The sequence below is a fragment of the Pristis pectinata genome, chromosome 7 (assembly GCF_009764475.1).
Source record: "Pristis pectinata isolate sPriPec2 chromosome 7, sPriPec2.1.pri, whole genome shotgun sequence".
Classification (NCBI taxonomy): domain Eukaryota; kingdom Metazoa; phylum Chordata; class Chondrichthyes; order Rhinopristiformes; family Pristidae; genus Pristis; species Pristis pectinata.
In genome coordinates this window covers 95,130,705-95,147,069 of record NC_067411.1, presented here as the reverse complement: position 1 = coordinate 95,147,069, position 16,365 = coordinate 95,130,705, and the positions used below count along the sequence as shown (strand labels likewise).

At 36.9% G+C, this 16,365-nt stretch overlaps 1 long non-coding RNA gene across 1 annotated transcript in view; it reads right to left on the bottom strand.

The window, feature by feature from the left end:
- LOC127572728 (uncharacterized) overlaps nt 1-15,799 on the bottom strand; it is a 29,219-nt gene extending 13,420 nt beyond the window's left edge. Inside the window, exon 1 of the long non-coding RNA XR_007956664.1 lies at nt 15,661-15,799. This is a non-coding gene — a long non-coding RNA (uncharacterized LOC127572728). The remainder of the gene's footprint in view (nt 1-15,660) is intronic.
- Between the last annotated feature and the right edge of the window lie 566 nt (nt 15,800-16,365).

Genomic DNA, 16,365 nt, shown 5'->3' with positions numbered 1-16,365 from the left:
TCCCTTTTCCCTGGATTTTCAATGATCACGGGGATGTTTTATTGTCAATTCCTTTCTATTTGCTTATTTCCCATCATTAATTCCCCATCCTCAGCTTCTAAGTACCAATGTTTAGTTTAGCCTCTCTCTTTTTGTTTTACTGTGGAAGCTCCTACGATCTGTTTTTATATTTCTTATTTGTTTGCTCTCATTATCTATTTTCTTCCTCTTTTTTGGTCATCCATTACTAGTTTCTAAAACCTCCTGGCCTATTATTAAGTTTTACAACAATGTATTCTTTTCTTTCAATTTGAAATCATCTTTAACTCTTCTTAATTATCCACAAAGAGTTCATTCTTCTCATAGTCTTTACTTCTCCATAGAATATATCTTCATTAATAATTGTGAGAGACCTCCTTAAATGTCTGCCACTGCTTATTTCTCATATTACCTTTTAATCTATTTTCCCAACTCATCTTATCCACCTCTGACATTATATTTCTGTAGAAACCTTTATTTAAGTTTAAGACAATATGTTAAAACATATGTTTCTTGCTCTCAATCTAAATGTGAAATTCTATCATATTATCATCATTCTTTTGTAGAGGAACCTTCACTATGAGATCATTTATTAATCCTGTCTCATTACACATGACCGAATCTCAAAAGGCTTGTTTCCTGATGGGCTCCATAATGTATTGTTTTAAAAAACTGTGCTGAATACACCACCATGCAGGCACAGTAGTGTAGCGGTTAGCGTAACGCTATTACAGCACCAGCGATCCAGGTTCAATTCCCGCTGCTATCTGTAAGGAGTTTTTATGTTCTTCCCGTGTCTGCGTGGGTTTCCTCCAGGTGCTCTGGTTTCCTCCCACGTTCCAAAGACGTACAGGTTAGGAAGTTGTGGGCATGCTATGTTGGCGCCGGAAGTGTGGTGACACTTGCGGGCTGCCCCCAGAACACTCTACGCAAAAGATGCATTTCACTGTGTGTTTCAGTGTACATGACTAATAAAGATATTTTATCTACGATCTTGTCCATAGATGGTAAACTTGGCCAATTTGACATGAAGATTAAAGACACCAACAAACATTGCACTACATTTTCTAATAAGCCCCCATTATTTTACCATTTTTTATTTTGTCGTACATTACGGTTGCTCAGTGCAGAGTTATAGACAATTACCACCAATGACTTCCCTACCTTGCTATTTCTTATTGCATTCAGATTGGTTCCATATATTGATCTGACCCAGGATCATTTATCACTTATTGATATCATACTTTATTAACAGAACTGGTTGGCTTGATTTCCCTTCTCCCTATCCTTCTGAAATGTAACGTACCCCAAAATATTCAGTTTCCAGCCTTGGTCACTTGCAATCACATCCTTATTTGCAGGCGTACAGACCTCCTTTCCTATCATACTCTGGTTATCATTATCCATGTTGTTAACCTGTACCATTGGTTTCTATGTTTTAAGTAACCAAAATAAACAAAGTCCACTTTAGCCACATTGCACTGCAATGGACTTTGTTTTTGTTTGCTGTAATTGTGTTTCTTCTTGTAAAAATGGTGTATAAGTTTAATTAATGTTTTTCTTGTACATATTGTGTATCTGACATTAGGTGCCTGTGATGCTGCTACAAGTAAGTTTTTCATTGCACCTGTGCGTATGTGTACTTGTGCATATGACAATAAACTGGACTTTGACTGAAAATAGCAGATTTTAAATTTACAAGATTAAAAAGAAAAGTCAAGAATTCTGAAGGATGGAGACTCATTACTCTCATACTGAAAATGGATAATTTAATCACCACCTCGAAGGGAGTCACTTTGCATTTTTAATCCATTGGATAATCTTGCTAATCCTTTCCTCCTTTTGAATTTGGTTTTCCTTTTCACTTGGTGCCCTGCCCCCAGCATCCACCTGTCCTGCCACCCAATCCCCTATTGATCTTCAAATATTTGAAACATAAAAGATATTCAGCTTCAAGAATTCAAACATCTCTGGCATGAACCATCCCACCCTGATTCAGCCCACTTGTGGAGTTCTTTTGAGGCAATCCAGGAGAGATTGACTGGGCTATGTCCCGGCACGAGGGATTGTCCAGTGACAAGCAGCTAAAGAAGCTGGATCTGTAATCTTCAGAGTTTAGAAGAATGAGGGGTAAATTTATTGAGATGTTGAGATTTTTCCCCTGGTGTGAGAGAACAAGGTGATATAGTTACAAGATAAGAGGTCTGTCATTTCGAGCTGAGATGTTTAGTAATTTCTTCTCCCAGAAGGTGTTGAATCTCTGGAATTTTCTGTCCTAGAGGGCTGCGGAGGCTGGATCACTGGATGTGTCTCGAGGAGGTAGATACATTTTTGAAAAATAAGGAAATTCAAGGCTATGAGAAACAAATACAGAAAGAGGAGACACAGCATGGGGCAGATCAGCTTTGATATTGAATGGCTGAACAGGCTCAAGGCGTCAAGTGGCCTACTCCTGCTTCCATTTTCTTAGATGGAACCCCCATTTGCAATTTTAAAATATTAGTTGCGTCCAGCATCATTACAAGAGGAATAGTACACATGGAATTATGCCACAGATATCCTAAAAGGTTGTTAATTTACTTTTATACATCAGCCTTTTGGGTGTTTCATGTTGCAGAGGAATATGCATATGCACACTTGCACACCTACATACATGTATACACGTACACACACACACGCACAACTGTACATCTCTGGCCTCTGAATCATCCTTCGTAGGAAAGTCAACTCATAGTTTTGCTCAGGTACCTGTGAATTAATGATACACTGTTTTTTTTCTTAAAATGAAGCAAGGAGAAAAATCCCCTGACTCTGAAATGCTGCCTCATTTCCTTCCATATTTTTATCCTCAGCACTTGAATTTCTTCAGGGGATTCAGCCAGGTTAAACAATGCTCTTGAGAAAATGGCTAAAGGTTGCTTACATATTCAACAACACTTGGGATCTTTGGTAAGTAAAAAAAAAGATACATGTGACATCCTTGCAGATGGAAAGAAATTCCTTCAATGCAGATTATCTTCAATACCTATGCAAACCACTCTACCGGAGAAAGAAAGAGAAAGGAAGAAATGCCTCCAGCAAACTGAATTTGAGATTTCCATCCACATTTAAGGACATGACAACTTATTCATATTGATGTCTCCCAGCTGCTCTGCTTTAAATCAGGAAAGAATAATTTAAATAGATATCATGTATTTTATCAGCTTAATCATGGGTTGGTTGCTGTTTAGCAAAGAGTTTGGATATGGCACGGTACATGTTTATCGATTTTTATTTAAAGGGATTAGTACTTGTTAGGTCCTTGAGATTTTTTTTCAAATATAATCATGTTATTTAACTATTTCAATGTAAAATGGGTTGACATAGTGTGCAATTCATGGGAGAATGTGAGATGATTTTTAATGAGAACCTTATGGTCTCTTGGAAGAGTTCCATTTGGAAACACTGATGCAGGATTATCAATCTTTGCCTCATCTTTGTCTATTATAATGACTGGGCATGATGGTTGAATGGCCTCCTTTATGCTGTGTAAATATCTATATGATTCTATAACGCCCAGTCTTTCCTTTATCTGACCCACTGACTTGATGAGGAAAGGGAATATAAAATGCACCCACCGTTGATTTGAATTCCCAGAATCCGTTTTAAGTTGCATGCCCGTTCTTTCATAGCTGAGTCCAAAGTTATGACTTCATTTGTGAGTCTTTTACTTTTAGACAGTTTAACATCAGGATCACCTCACCCCTTACTCTCTGTTCATAGGTACTGGTGATCTGGATTAGAGAACAGTAATGAATAAAAGTTGTTCATTTATGGAGTGCAATTGTTCCCAATATCACATGTGTACATGAGAATTTATGTTATATACTTCAATAACATCAATTATTATTGAGCTAACATATAGCAAGCCAAAGTACTCTGTGGAATATTCCAAACTGGAACAAATCTATGGCAATATCTTCCAACGGATTGAAATGGAGCTCAATGTTTGTTTCAGTACTAGGAAAACGTTAGATTTTTTTTAAAGAACATCCTTCCCAAATTAAATTTTATTCCCCAAATTAAATTATAATTAGTTCCAATTTGCCAGCATCCTCTCTCTCTCCACACTAGCCACACATAGATCTGTCAAAGGAAATACAAAAGAATAATCAGCAAGATCAAGAAAATACCTTGGGTAAAAGGACGATGAGGGTGACAATTTTCATGTTCCTCTTGCTTGATTTTTCAGAGTAAATAGAGATGCAGAAAACTGAGAATCACACAAAAATGTATTGAATTGCTACCAGAAAATCACTACTTATGATTTTGGATATTTCAATTTAGATGTTCTGACACCTGCCTGAACAAGCAGGTGACTAATTAATATAGTTAAGTGAGGGATACATGCCATTATTAAGGCCACAGGGTAGTATTTTCATATAAATCAGATTTTCTTTAACCGACCAGCAAATTATGGGCAGCCATTTTCACACAGCATGAGCGAGAGTTAGGAAAGTGATGTGAGGCTGGAAATGACATTTTCATCTTTCTTGTTAGGTACACAAGTTCAGCTTTGACTCAGCAGTAACCTTCTTGCCTCTTAAGTAAAAAGGGCAAGGGTTCAAGTCCCACTTCAGAGACTTGAGCGGATAATCTCGGCTGATACTGCAGTGAAATCCTGAGGGAACATCCTGTTGTTTATGGGTGCAAGCATTCAGATAAAACATTAAATGTGCTTGACCTCTAAAATGAATGTAAAATCTTGCAAAGTACTATTCAAAGAGAAATAATGGTGTTCTCCAACAGTGTGGCCATTTTTTTATCCCTTGACTTATATTATTAAAATGGGTTATCATCCTGTTGCTGTTTTTGGCTCCTTGCTGTGCAGAAATTGGCTGCTCTACATCCTATTAAATTGCAGTGACTATAATTCAAAAATAGTTCAATGTCTGCACACACTTTGGGTGGTCTTTGAAGTCATGAAAGGTGCCACATTCGTACAGGCTTTTTTGCTCTTCCTTTGATTTTTGAACCTGATGAAGTTCCTTGGGTTAAACTCCTTGCTAATTGGTTTGCATCTTACCTTTCATTACCATATCAGTATACCTCTCCCCACAAATCTTTTCAATCCTTCATCTTTAGCTTGTTGATGCAGGTCTGCAGACTATAGAAAAATTTCATAAAACCCACACTCACTTCAAATGATGTGATACCTATTAGGATTTACGTTGGGAGTTCGAGTTTAAATGAGGACTAACCATAAAATATATTGAGCCTTCATACTTTATCATTTGCAGATGTCGCGACTGTCACTCACCCAGTGCATGTCGGAAATTAATATTAACCCTACTGAGGCCCGACAGTTTACTATGAAGCAGAAACTGTTTTGTTCCCCAAATCACACTATCAGTTTCAAAGGTACTTTGATTCTTGAACTTACCTGTATTCTGCTATATCTGCAGCTATCAAAATAACGCTCTACTTTCTCACCATTCTTAACTGTTTTTGGGTATGTGATGTGACCAATCACATCTAATTCCAATATATTTCCTTCATTGTCCATGTCAGATAATTTGTCCTCACTTTATCCCATTTTCATCTCTCTAGTTGTAGCCGGTTATGTGCCTCCTTCTTTTCCTGCCCCCAAGGCTCTAGAGATAACCGAGAATCTATTCTTAACCTTCTCCTCTTCGACATCCATTGGTATTCCCACCATGACAACATGGTGATACGCGGTCAGCCTCCATATTCCCAATCTCTCTCCCCATAGTCTAACTCTCTGCTTAATTGTCTGATTGTTTTTCCAATGTTCAGCCCTGGATGAGTCACAATTTAAGTAATAAGAAAACCAATGCAATTATCTCCAGTCCCCAGCACAAAATCTGGATCCTCTGCAAGGATTCTATCACCCTGCACCCAGTCCTTCAGATCAAAGCAGACTGTTCACAACCTTGGCACTCCTGAGTTCTAATTAATGTCCCAAGCTCATATTCTGTTCATCAGTAATAACACCTACTTCGACCTCCCTGCTCAGCCTCAGCCTATCTCCTACTAAAGCCTTTATCCATTCCTCTGTTATCTATTGCTTTGATTGTTCTCCTCAGTTTCCTGCTCCTTTTAATCTTCAACTTATTGAAACCCTCACTATGTATATCTTGTGTTAAATCCTGTTCTCCCACAGCGCCAGTCATCCCCATCATAAAGACTCCCAATGCCTCTAAATTAAAGTTCTTGTCCTAATATTAGTTGCTAATTTATATTACCTCTTCCTACCTCTATAACCTCCTGCAGCAGTATGACGTCTTCCAGAGTGACACTCCACTCACTTTGCTTTTTGATCCTTTCCCCATTTAAGACACACATACCACAATCCACCAGATGCTTAGTTCCTTCACTAATTTTCTCTGCTATGCCACCTCTTAGCTCCTTTAAGGATTTCCTTAAAGACGGATCCTTCAACAAGCATTTAGTTGCCCAACAAGTACCATCTCCTTTGGATTAGAATTCATAAGAATGCTATACAAACGAAGCTGTTGTTTATATAATTGAAGCAAGGTGTTTATCTGAATGAAGCATGGTGTTTATCTGCATTCCTTGTCAAATTCTACAATATGACTCCAAAATACTGCACTGATTCCAAGTTCAACTAAACTTTTTACAAGGCAGAAACTTCTCCATATTAATGTTTCTTAATATTACAACTTGGAGAAATCTCATGATGTATAAGTATAAACAAAAGCTTCTAACTCAAAGAACAGTCAAAGAAGTCAAAGAATAACATACCAACAACTCTAAAAGTTGACTGCAACTTTTAGTCAGAGGGGATATATGAAAGTGGCAGATACCATCATATTTGCTATGTATGCTATAATAATAAATCAGCCTCCTTCCCAGAACGGAATATGCATTAGCACCAATTGGTTTCCCCACTGCATGCAATTACACTCTCCCCTCTCCAAATATTACTGTGGGATCTTTATTTTTCCCTCTTCTATCATTATTATACTTCATCATCAAGCTCATTGGCTCTCTAATTTCAACTACCATATGGAATTGCTTGTGGTCCCAACTAACAATGATGTCCATACTATTCCATTGATCTTTCTAATTAAATATTAGAGATACACATGATATGTGATTCTAACCTCCCTCTAAATCTCCAGTGTAATATATCCACCAGTCAATGCTCCTGGTGCTACATACTGAGATGTCACAAAAGCAGGTTCATATTTTGCCAATTTTTCAAGAAGGCTGAACTCTGCTAAGAGAAGCATGGTTTACCATCTCATTAGAAGATGTTATACATCTTCTAAACTTTGTTAGACAAAAATTGTCTTGAATTTTTTTGTAACTGTAGCACAAGAGCTTTATTGCACAATTTCTGATTCATAATGAGCTTATGCTGAAACATCACAACATGTAAATATCCTCCATTGTTTGCAGTTCTTCCATCATATATCTCCCAAGAGCCTCTTTTGCTGATTTACGTAGTGTTGCCCTATTTGGAAGCCTTGTAGACATAAGTTGACATGCAAATTTATGGCAAAATAAATGTATAACATGGTCCACAGTTAGCTGATAATGGCACAAGTAAGATTTCTGGAGAAATTAATGCTGAGGTTTAATAATATAGGGTTTCAGTTCATTGAAAATTTCAGAAGGCCCAAGCTGCTCTGCAAACTAGCAGAGGGGATCAAGAGAGATGACTGGAAAATTAACATCAACAATCCAGTCAAAGTGAAACTGTTATCAGCAAGAATAATCAAATATTAGGATGAATCTTGAAGCAATGTTTTATAATTCAAAACAAGTTACTTTAATGGCAAATCAGCTTGTTGAGCAATCACATTTAGTGTCGATACCTTTGGACAACCTGGCTTCAAAAGCAAACATTGAAGACAATTGAAAAAAATGCGTTAAGGATTGGATTTAATGGATCTATGAGAAAAATATTAAATCAACTTAAAGGTCAACAATTCGCACTTTATTCCAACGTTGCAATGGTCAAAAAGAGTGAGACGAACGTTGCAGAAAAGAAGAATGAATTCTGGTAAAAGATCAAATCCATTTCTTTTGCTATTTGCACCCATTTTGCCATATAAGTAAATTTATCCTGGAAGTGTCCACATCAGGAGAATGGTGTCATTCTCTAAATCTTCACTGTGAACTGCTAATAAATTCAGAGTCAATATATTTTTGTCCATTTTTTATCTATACAAGTGTGCTATAACTATGGATGTTAATATACCTGCTCATTCACAATTGTTAAAATATACTTGCAAATACGTACATTTGTACAATCACTTAGTAGGTCAATGAATAGGGATCTGAGCATTAGAAATATTTATTTTCATGCATATTTTGCTCCAATTATCTCAATGTAATGCTTTCCAGGCATCCACCACTGAGTAAAAATACATACCCCTTACATCTGTTCTGAACCTACCCCCTCTCACCTTAAATGCATGCCCTCTGGTATTGGATTGCTCAATAATGGGAAAAAGGTATTGCTTGTCCACTCTATCTATGCCCCTCATAATTTTATACACTTCCAACAGATCATCTCTCAGCCTCCGCCGCTCCAGAGAAAAGAGCCCAAGTTTGTCCAGCCTCTCCTGACAGCACACACCCTCTAATCCAGGCAGCATCCTAGCAAACCTCCTCTGCACCCTCTCCAAAGCCTCAACATCCTTCCTATAGTGAGGCAACCAGAACTGCATGCAACACTCCAAATGCAACCCAACCAGAGCTCTATAGAGATGCATCATAACTTCTTGACTCCTGTACTCAATACCTCGATTAATAAATGCAAGCATTGCATTCTGGAGGTAGGAGGGATTAGCTATGTCGGCACAACATTGTGGGCTGAAGGGCCTGTTCTGTGCTGTACTGTTCTATGTAACAAGAATGTGGTTCCCAAATCATTCAGTGTTGGATCCTATATTAAGAGCTTATAATGAACTATAATGAAAATAAACCATAAACCAAAAAGACTAGAAGATATCTACTTTCAGCATTCTCTAATATCCTGGATAATGTTGTATGGCCATAAAATCTCTTTCCTGATATATATGGATAAATAGTTCATTTTAATTCTGTGGGATTGTCTAATCTATCATTTAACCTGAAATTTTTCCAATTTGCTTTAAAGGATGAGTTTATTAAACAGCATTAAAGTTATCAGCTACTTCATGCAAATATTTTTTTAAATCCAACTGCATATAGAAAATGTGATGGTTGACAATGAGCTAAAAGAATATAACCCATTGGCATGAACTGTTTGAGCTTTGCTGATGGAGCTTCTGAAAATCAACAGCATTATCTTATAATTATGTCTCCTAATATTTGTTGTAAAAGAATACTCAGACCCTTGTACCAGTTTCAATGAAATGTCTTGCTCCATTATTTTAATAGTTGCATTAACGTTTAAAATTGGATTAAGCTTAATTAAAAAAAATGTTGGAAACGCTCAGCAGGTCAATGTTTTAGGTCCAAAACCCTTCATTAGAGCAAGCATTAAGCATAATATCATGCAAAATCTGTAGCTCTGAAAGAATGTATAAAAATTTAAAGCAGAGGAAGAACAATGGGGAAGAGCAGGGAAAAGGGATTATTTGTTTACTGCTGTGAAAAGCAAGCACACTTGGAGGAAATGGCCTCTCTCTATGCTTTTAACGTGGGATTCGATAACTAATACGGTACAATTTCAGACCCAATGTTTTTAAATGTACTTATTATTACTTGATTGAAGTAGAAATAGGAATCTATGGATAAAAATTACACAAAAAGGACCTTGAATATATATATAATATTATTTATAGGCCACAGCTGACAGCGCATTAGTCATTGCATTGCTAAGCTAATTAATTTTGTAAAACACTTGAAAACAGCTCAAGGTTATATTTCCTCCAGGCAGGTCCATCTTTGTCAACCATCAGTGGCGAACTGGTTTTCCATATTTGGGTTTGAGCCCCATTCTGGTGATTTAAACAAATAACCTAAGCAGCTTTTGTGTGAGAGTGATCAGCTTTTAGCAGTACAATGTTTCAGATGGATGTTGAAACAAGGCTCCTTTCACAAGCATGGAAAATTACTCCAAAGTAGAGGCTTTTCCTGGTGTCCAAGCCAACATTTACCACCGGCTAACACCATCATATAACAGATTAGCTTTTCATTTATCTTACTGTTCAACTTGCTGTTATATTTTTTCCACACAGCAACCGTGATCTTGTAAAAGATAGCTGGGAACGCAAGGGTTAACAACTGGCAGTGTAGGAGTTAATAGTATGTTTCTTAGTGTGCTTTTCATTGTAAAGGGGCTCTCAAGGTAAATGTGGTGTGATTTAGTTTTGTCTAGTTTCAATGCCAGATGCAAGTGGGGAAGAAGCAGTTTTTTTAGACATGTTATGCTAGAAACTTTATGTAAACAATTGCCTGTGTACGTGTAACTTCTCACCTAGTTTTCCCACGAAAATGGGTATAAAGGTACACTGTAGCCGAGCCTTCTTGAGTGGATTTCAATATAGAGTTAGGGTTACATGGTTTACTCTCTCTCTGTATTCCCCCACTCCCGCTAGCAAAAGCTAATAAAGCATTTATCGTAAGTTCTTTGGTTCTGCTGTTGTCTGAATTTTTTTTACAGAAGCGCGGGTCGACTTTGACAATCTCTTTTCGAAATATGTAAATAAAATACATGCTGGAAATACTTAAAAGTCAGGAGGCATCCATGGAGGAAAAACAGATTTCTTTTAGCTTTACACCAGAAAAGCAAAAACATTAGAAATGAAACAGATTTTAAGCAAGTTCAGAGACAGGGAACAAGACCAGGGAGGGGACAACAAAGGTTGTAATAGTATAGGTAGCTGGAGAAATCAAATTAAAAATGGCTGAAAGTGCAAGGCAAAACGGGTCATTGATGGGACAAATAAAGAGACAAAAGGGGACTCTAGCATGTTTGCACAAAAGCAAAAAGAAAATTGGACTAGATTTCCTGGTCAGTGTTCAGCTGCCTAGGCATTGCCCTTACCTATATTGTGGGATGCTCCAATGATAATTTCCTCCCTGAAGCTATCCCAATTCCTTAGCACTGAGCCCCACTTAACATCATTGCCATAATTTGTTTTGATAGGCTGAAGGTAGTGGTGGGGGGGGGGGTGGGTGTACGGGGAGCAGGAAACCAGAAACAGCCCTGAGGACGCTCTGCTGACTAAAGTATTTGACAAGTGACCATGTCTTACATCTTGGCTCAGCTGAATGGCAATCAAAAAAACCTCAAACTTTCAAACACACTTCAAAACTATTAAAAATTAATAAATCAATTTAATTTTTCTTCCAAAACTAAGCAAAGCACAAAACATTTAACAACAATTAAAATATTTAGCTAAGCTAAATTCATTCAAAAAATTCTGTATATTATTTTTATTCTATTTTTGTTTAACAGTGCAATTAAAATTGTGATTAACTCGCAATTAATTTTTTTAATTGCTCGACAGCCCTAACCCAATTCCCTTTTGAAAATTGCTTTAGAATCTATCCACTACCTTCTGGGCTATGCATTCCAGATCATAACAATTGACACTGCAGAAAAATCCTCCACATCTTACTTTGGGCACTTTTGGCAATTATCTTAAATCAATGCCATTTCATTCCTGCCACTGGAATTATTTTCTAGTTGTTATTTTCGTCGTATATTTGACCTCTATTAAATCTAATCTTATTTTGGTCTGTTTGAAGGCTAAAATCACAGTTTAATGTGATCAATGAGAGTCAGCGTATCTTCATGAAGAAAAAAATCATGTTTGTCAAAGTTATTAGAGTTCTTTGAGGAAGTATCAGTTTGAGTGGACAGAGGACAACTGGTTGATGCACAAAATTTAGATATTCAAAAGACTTTAATAAGGTGCCATGCAAGAGGTTGCTCACAAGTTAAGAGCTCAGGACATAGGAAGTATTATATTACTGTGGATAGAGGATTGGCTAATTAGCAGGAAGCAGTGAGTTGGAACAGAGGGCCATATCCAGGTTGGCAACATGTAACCAGTAGGAAGTAGTGCTGAGACTGCAATTATTTATGACGTATATTGATGATTTAGAGGAAGGAAGCAAATGCACTGTAGTCAAATTTAGAGATGATACAAAAGTAGGGTGTGAGGGAAGACAAGCTGTGAAGACACAAACAGTTTACAGCAAGATATTGATAGCTTAAGTGAATGGGCAAAAAGCTGTCAAATGTATTATAATGTGGGAAAATATTTTTTTCACTTTTTGGAAAAAGGAATAGTAAAACAGATTATTTAAGACTGCAGGAAGCTGCTGCATAAATGGGGTCCTTGTTCACAAAATACAGAAAGCTAGCCTACAGATGCAGCAAGTAATCAGAAAGGTCAGCCTTTATCTCAGATAGCTGGAGTATTGAATGGAGAAGTCTTACTACCACTGTAAACGTCACTTGTGAGGCCACATCTAGAGTACTCTGTAATGTTTCAGTCCCCTTATTTAAGGAATTATATGTTATCATTCAAGGCAGTTAGGAGAAGGTCCACTAGGATTGAGGGATTGTCTAATGAGGAAAGGTTGAACAGAATGGGTTTGTGCCCATTGGAGTTAAGAAGAATTATTTGTAATCCTACTGAAACATGTAAGAATATTAGGGAGCTTGACAGGGTAAATGCTGAAATGATGTTCCCCTTGTGGGAAAGTCCAGGAGCAGAAGGGTGAGTTTCAGAATAAGAGGGAGCCCATTTTAGACTGAGATGGAATTCTTTGCCTGGAAAGCCATGGAGGTCGAATCCTTGAATATATTTAAAGCTGAGGTAGATTTTTAGTTAGTGAGAGAATCAGAAGTTGTGGGGAAAGGACAGGAAGATCAACTTGAGGGAAGTTGAACCAGCCACGATCTTATTGAATGGCAGGGCAAGTTCAAGGAGCTCAATGGCCTAATCCTTTCTCTGCGTCTTTTGGTCTTTCCATGTAATTCCTCACATCATGGTACAATTCATTGAATTCTCTTTAAAACTTACTTCTATTACTGTCATTTTATACCTAACATGAATCATGGCCTGAATATATTCTAAGTATAAAAAGATTCTAAATATAACGTGAATCCCACTTTCAACAGTGCCTGGAACTTAAATAATTGTAAGCTCTCAAGTCTTTCAAGAAATACAAATAAGATTTCATTGGTTGTATTTGAATATTATGAATTAAACATTACATTACAGTAGTGGGGAAATGCCAAACATTAAATGAAAAAGAATAAATATTAGACCATAATGGAACAGAATAAATATTAGTTAACTGTTACTCAGAGCCATTTGTGGTAAATTTACACCTAAATGGCATTTGGCAGCATTGTGTTGTGTTACATATTGAAACTAAAATACCATGAAAGAAGTTGATAATTCTGAAACAAAACTTTAAGAACGTAAAGTAGAAGCATTCAAAGAGGCAGAAAAGTGTTAATGTTAGCATACATAGTTGATGAATAAGTATATTAATAATATTGTGTTATTCCTTAGCTTGGGATATGATGGCTTCTAAGCATTTGTTACTGATTTTTGACTGGTGTTTGTCTTGTTGCCATACAGTGTCCAGAATATAATATGTCATGTTAAAATTTCAAGTTGCCTTGGCTCATACACTTTATCCTAAAATATTTATTTGACAGTTAGTTTGAGTTTAGATAAACCTCTAGCTATCACAGAAATACAACATGCCTCATAAATTGAGCTTGTCATATTTTGGAGAAAATTTACATGAAAATATTGACATAATTTATGTTCTTGTGTTGACCTAGAGTCAAGAAGCAGCAGGTATGAGTCGTCCACTATTTGCCTGCGTGTGGTAAAACAGCAAAAGATGTGATCCTAGAATTTTTTTTTTCCTTTGTTAATATACTTTTTGACCTTGAAGAGTGTGTGAAATCAACCCCTTAGTTCATATTTGCTGTGAGTTAATAGATCTTTATGAAAAATCTCTTTCTGGTGAATAAAGTGATTTTTTTAACTTTCATTATTAAACAAAATGTCATTTACACAATAATGCAAATAGGCAAACTGTTTTGTTGCTTTTTTTGGCAAATCATAGATCATAAGTTATATAAGTTGATAATAAAAGACCAATGGGAAAATAAACCATTCCACAAAGACACCATGACCTCAACTGTGAGGGGAAAAAGTACACTTCAAGAGAAAATAGTTAAATATGGTGTCATCCTTTTCAAGAGGAGTTAAGAGCATTTAGGAAATATATTTGGAACACAGAGCTAATGTTTTGTATTGTTCTGTCCTGTAAGTTAGAACATAGAACATAGAACACTACAGCACAGTACAGGCCCTTCGGCCCACAATGTTGTGCCAACATTTTATCCTGCTCTACGATCTATCTAACCCTTCCCCCCCACATAGCGCCCTATTTTTCTATCATTCATATGTTTATCTAAGAACCCTTAAAATGCCCCTAATGTATCTGCCCCCACAACCTCTGCCGGCAGTGCATTCCACACACCCACCACTCTCTGTGTAAAAAACTTACCCCTGACATCCCCCTTATACCATCCTCCAGTCGCCTTAAAATTATGCCCCCTCGTATTAGCCATTGTCGCCCTGGGAAACAGTCTCTGACTGTCTGCTCGATCTAGGCCTCTTATCATCTTGTACACCTCTATTTTCCCTATAAATCATATACCACCTATTTGCTATCAATTAGTTAAGAATTATCAATCAAAAATGGATTATAAATTGATCTTCAAACATGAGTTTCATTGCTCATCAATTGCACTGGTAGCTAGAAGGACTTTAATTATATTCCACAGCATTTTGTTCTGCAAATATAATCCTGGATGAATGCTGCAAAAGGAATGATCGAGAAATTATTTCCAGTTATAACCAATGGAGGGAAGAAGGAAGGAGCAAATACCACACACAACCCCAGGAAGAGACACAGTTCAAAATTCTGTGCTAGCTAAAAAAAAAATTAATTTGAGCCATGACTTCTGATTTGCATATGTTATGATTTAAAAATACACTAATCACCAATGATTTTTCTTTGCATAGTTAACTTGAATAATTTAAATATTTTATAGTTACTCCAATGTGAAAGAGTCCTCAGTGCTGCAACAGCTTTTAATTATTTTTTTCTTTTTCCTACTTACCGTGCCAACAGAACATATTTATTTTTCAATTTAAATCATTTTAAATCCCTCTGCACTAGTTATGTTCAACTCCTCTTTCTCCCATTTCCGTAGCTTTATCCTTTAATTATTTGTACATTATTTTCCTTGGCTTTGGTCTCATTTCCATTAAGACGTGTTTACGTTTCAAACAGCCCCTGCTTCCTACTTCTCTTTGCTGGTTTGTTGGCATTTCCTATCCAATACCCACCATCCTTTATTCATTCTGTGCACTCTGTCCAATTAGCAATATCCTCACCTTCACAGCTCACTACTATTCATTCTTTTTACAGCAACAAACCATTTCCTATCTTACTCCCCTCACAGGAGACATTTTTGGACAATGTCCTGAAACATTTCTAGCATTAAATTCTGCTTACTTTAACACTGAGTTCCTACTGGGCACAGGGCCAGCTGTGTTTCATCAATCCGGCCTTTCTGCCTGTGCTGGAGGAGTAAGGTTAGCTTTGTAAATCATGTTCATTACTCACTTAACATTCATTGCGGGCCAATCCAGTGGTGACATAGTTGGTGGCGCTTGTCCCCTGTGGCGACAGTTCTGAGCTTCATGTTTTCAAACATGTTGTGATAGGCTGCAGTGCTCTGATCTGAAACTCTCAACTTCCCGTAGATTACAAGTGGAAAAGCTGTGGTGTTGGGAAGAATGTGCTGCTGACTCAGCATGTATTTTGCTAGCAAGGTCACACTTTACAACCCTTTGCATATATTGAATTTTGTTACCAATGAAATGTTCAGCCTGTTACCATAGCTCCTGCTTTTTAAGTGTTCTCTCCCATTTTCCAACAGGTTTTATATCATCTTCTCTGATCTGGCAGCCAAGGAAGTCCTGTTAGATTTCCTGCTTTTTATCATAAACGGAAAACAAATATTATTACATTTTGCACATTTTGATAGACTATTGTCACAATTGTAACTGTTAACACTTTAGCATCACAATGCAATCAGTGCTTAGAAAACAAGTTATTGTGAAACTATTTGTTGCAATGTTATTTGCTGCAGCAGACAACATTATGCAAGAGATTTGATTGTAACTGGAGATGGCTCATTGCATTTTACTTACTGGCAGTTTGATGAAATAAAGAAAGCAAAGAGTTCAAGTTCAGTTACAGTAAACGGTCAGCCTAACATGACATTACTGCATCCTTGGCAGTGATTCAATGAATGATTCAATGAAT